Below are 4,950 nucleotides of genomic sequence, written 5' to 3'. Positions count from 1 at the left end.
AGGCATTTTTGAAATATATTTTTAAGAAATCGTATAGAGTTTAGCCGTAGCAGCATTAAACAATATGCTACACATTTATTGATTGGGGACACTTTGCTTCTATTCATTTGTTTGTTCAATAATATTCATATGTTTAATAAAAACATTATTTCACCATAGTAACAACATATGAATATTGTTGAACAAACAAATGAATAGAAGCAAAGTGTCCCCAATCAATAAATGTGTGACATATTGTTTAATGCTGCTACGGCTAAACTCTATACAATTTCTTAAAAATATATTTCAAAAATGCCTGCACCCACCTCACAGAGAATAAGAGAAGAAATTATTGCATATTCAAATATGGGATTAACCATTAGTCAAATATCCAGATTGTGCAATGTGCATGTAAGTTAAACATATTAATAATAGTAATTAAATGTGCAATAAAAAAGAGAACAGAATAAAAAAGGTATATAATTTTTATGTAAAATTTTTGTCGCGATTGTTTTTCAAAATTATAAGAGAAAGTTGCTAATACTGGCATAGATCTTCTCATCTTCTTATTTCTCGTAAATTAATCATTGCACTTAATTAATACTGATAAAAATATGATTTGATTAGATGATTAAAGAAGCAATAATCTATTATTCATATACTTGTGGATTTTGTTTTTATATAAAATCAGCTAAAAACCAATTCTACAAATGCGAAAATAACATTAATTCTTATGATTTTCTTTTGCAATTTATGTAATTTATGTAGTAGTATGTAGTTTAAATAATATTGGCTATATTATTGTTAATACTAAATTGCTTTACATGTTTGTAGTTTCTTAAAATTATTTATATTATAATTCTCTTTCTTATTTTTGCCGGTTTTGGGGCTCATTTTGTCAGACGCTTGATTTTGCTTAATCTACAAAAAAGTTAATTGCAAATTTATTTTTTTTGCCTCAATTGCTTTTTATACATTATATTTGTATGCATAATACAATGTACATAAAGAGAATATATATACGTATATGAACATTATATACATTCTTGACAGAGGATACATTTACATCTACATTACCTTTATCTACATATATCTTTTCGAACGATTCTGTTAATCACAAAATTATTGCTCTTGTTTTAATAATACATATTTTATTTCAGAGATGTACAGTATATAGAATAATTGAAAAAAATTTAAGAGTAGGTCACGTAAATCCAGAGCCCAATCTTGGCCGAACTTTGTTCTCAACAACCGAGGAAGAAAACGATTTAATAATAAATGCTATCAGACGAGATGGCTTTCAATCATCAAAACAAGTATGTAAGACTGTGACTAATACGTAGAATTTAAGACTATATCGAAATCTGAATGTTTTGTTTTTTTGAGCGGCTTTTGTATTCTACTTCGATTCGTTTCATTTATTCAGATATTACGAAATTTGTCTCGCTTTCTTAGTTATCAACAATTTTAATAATATATGTTACAGGTGAAAGCTGAGCTTGGCGTCAATTGTTCAAATAGGACCTTACGACGCAGATGGAATAAAAATGGATTTTTCCATCACATTCCTGCACAAAAAGAAAAATTAAATGTATTACATAAGGAACAACGGATAGCTTTCGCATTAGAGCATTTAGCATGGAATGATGACGAATGGGTGAGAACAATTTTTGCGGATAAAAAAGTTTTCAGTACGGATGAGAGTGGAAGAGTGACGTTGTGGAGAACGAGAGGAACAAGGTATGCCGAGGAAAATATCCGTTTCCGTCAACGATCAGGGCACATAACATTAGGATATTGGGGATGTATGACTTCAAATGATCCTGGACCATTGGTACGTACTACTCCCCATATGAACAGCGAAGAGTATATTCGCATATTATCCGATGTAATGTTGCCTTACGTTGCGGAAACATTTCCTGGCGTACCCTTTGTAAATTTCGTTCACGACAACTCAGGAGTGCATCGAGCAAGAGTTGTTCAGGATTGGCTGGCTGCACAACCCAACCTTAGGACGTTGAATTGGCCAGCCAAATCCCCAGATTTGAATGTTATAGAAAACCTTTGGGGCATTATAGTACAAACATGGGATTCTCACGTCGAGCGAACACGTGAGGCCCTTGCGCAACATGTTGCTGATCAATGGGAAGATCTCCGCGCCAAGCCCGAACTGTGTCAAAATTTAGTAGCGTCTATGCCCCAAAGGTTAAATGCAGTGATCGAGAACCATGGAAGTGCGACAAGATATTAAATATCTACATATATACTTAATATCTTGTCACCTAACTTCTTTTTGATTGATGTTTGATTGATGAATAAGTTATCGAATGATTGTACGAACAACTCTCGAAATGACTGAAGTTGAATGAAGAGAGTGAATCTTGTTTGACTGTGGTATGAATGAGCAGATAAAGCGAAAGCCGTCCGTTGAAACCCTTAATTAAAGATACATTGTACAGATACATTGTAATGCAAATGTACATAAATATTTTAATTATATTATTATAATTATATATATTAAATAATATTATGTACGTTAATATGTAAAATATATTAAAATGAAAACTAGTAAATTATAGTGGAATCATGGAAGTATGTAAGATATATATTTGGACGATATGCAAATGTTGCTGTTGCTGCTATTGTTCTTTATTATTCTGTAACGATGCGCCCCGGGAAACCGCATCGTCCCGGCGACAAACAGCCGATACCGCCCGAACGAACAGCAGTCGGGCGACGAAACGGCGCGAACCCGCCCATTATAATTAAGTAAACGCCGCTAGACGGTTTAAACGTTGCACGTTTAAACGTTAATACGGGAGACATAGCGCAGACGCGCTGCGCTACACGTCTCCCCCACCACCGCGCCAAAACCGGCAACCCGGAGGGTATAGGCTATAAAAAGCCGAGGCAAAGAGCGTCCAGGACCTGTTGTCTACGAGCCATCCGACCGCTTCGGATACGAGACGAAACCTGCTTCCTAAAAGTAGTCGAGAAGTCACGAGTCTTGGCTTCGGTCTAGCAGTTCTGGACGGCTACCTCGAAATCCTCTCGCCATCCTCTTGGCTCTCGCTCTAGGGTAACGAGTCTTTGCCTGCGCCACGGGTTCGTGGCGAGCGACCCGGCCAAACCCATCCTGTTCGAATCGGCAGCACCTCGGGCCCCGTGTTCGGAGCCGTAGCCCAGTGTCTTGGGCGCCAATTCGAATCCCGACCAACACCTTCTCGGGGAAAATTAGCACCGCCGACCGAAACTTCCGTTCGCTAGAAGCGAAGGGATTCCGCCCGTGACGCGAGAGCCTTCCGAGAAACGCTCGACAGCCACCACATGGCATTTGTCGTCTTATCACGCGCCTAGAGCGTGCCGCCGCGTCACTGCGCCACACGCCAGCCGCGACCACCGCCGCCCGCGTTACACGTTGCGACGCACCGCTCATCGTCCGCGTCACCCGTGGCGCGACTCACCGCGGACCTGTACATACGCTGTAGATAGTTACGTTTAAGGAATACGCTTGTAAATAGTTATGTTTAAGGGAATAAATTCATAGTGTAATTATCCGAGAAATACCCGTCTCGTTATTACCCGGAACCCCTCCTTCCCTTCGCCTGAACCACTTTCGATTCCTGGACACGCCGTCGAGCTATATCCGCGATATCGAAGGGTAGGTCGTTTCAATTTGATACATCCAATCTTTTCAACTCAAGTTTCTCTTGCTGTTCTATTGCTATAAACATTAAAATAACGAAATGCTAAATTAGTTTGACTAATAATTTAAGTTTTAAGAGAAAAAATATTTACTGTCAACTGCATCGTCGATAAAAATATCCGTGCCTCTAACTTTAATACTTGTTCATTGGAAGAAATGGTTTTAGAATTTTGAAGCACCAGTAAAAAATACAACCGCTTTCTCTGTATTTTCGCGTTACCTCTGAATCCGTTTGCTCGAGAAGATTTTCTTGTTTCATTTGCTGTTAAAAATGTTTTTTTTTAATATACGGTCAATTATGTTTTAATATGAAAGGAATCGCAGCTATTTAACTCCTCCCCAACCCCCCCCTCTCTCTCTCTCTCTATATATATATATATTAGTACCTCCTTTTCCTCATCCCACTTCCACCATATTCCCTCAATCCAAATACCTCCCTGCTCTACCCTTACCCTCCCTGCTTACCCTCCTACCCTGCATCTTCTCCCTCCATGCCACTCTTCTGATAATCCACTTTACTCTCCTCTTCTCCCATGTCAGATCTTCTTCTACCCAAATATCCTTCCCTTTTAATTTTCCTTTGTTCCCCGTAACCTCCCTTTTCATGTTCTCACTTTCCATACGTGCTACCACCATATTTCCTTTCTCCCTGCTACCCATCCCTATTCTTCTCATTTCCTCTACCCTCCCCTCCACTCCCAATCCTTTCACTAACTCCGCAACCCTTTCCTTCAGTTCCCCTTCCCCTTCGCTTAGCCCTTTTACCACTATATTCCTTCTCCTTTCCCCCCTATCCTTCCTCTCCCACCTCCTTTCCAGATCTTTAACCCTTTCCTTCCACTCATCCGCCTCCCTGTATTCCCTCCCTAAATTTCTTACATTTCCATTTAGTCTCTCTCTTGCGTTCTCCCCATCCCCCTTTTCCTTTAACTTCAATTCCTTCACCTTTTTCTCCAATTTCTCCACTCTTTCCCTCAACTCCCTCCTTTCCCCCTCCCATGTCTCCTTTCTGACTTTCCACAACTCTTTCATCCTCTCCAACTCGGTACTCAGTTCCTCCTTCTGTTCTACCGTAGCCTTCCTTATCTCTTCTGTCACTACCAAAAAACCTTCTTTTATTTCCCGTCTCACTTCCTCTCTTAGTTCACCCCACAGCCCCTTCATTTCCTCCCTAACATCCATCCCTTTCCCTTTCCCTACCGGCGACCTTACAATCCTGTTACTCCTCTTAAAAATCTCCCTTTCCTCCCCTCCCTTTCCCGTTT

This window comes from Wasmannia auropunctata, unplaced genomic scaffold (genome assembly GCF_000956235.1).
Source record: "Wasmannia auropunctata unplaced genomic scaffold, wasmannia.A_1.0 LD336103.1, whole genome shotgun sequence".
NCBI classification, from domain to species: domain Eukaryota; kingdom Metazoa; phylum Arthropoda; class Insecta; order Hymenoptera; family Formicidae; genus Wasmannia; species Wasmannia auropunctata.
Note: the sequence above shows the minus strand (reverse complement) of the source record.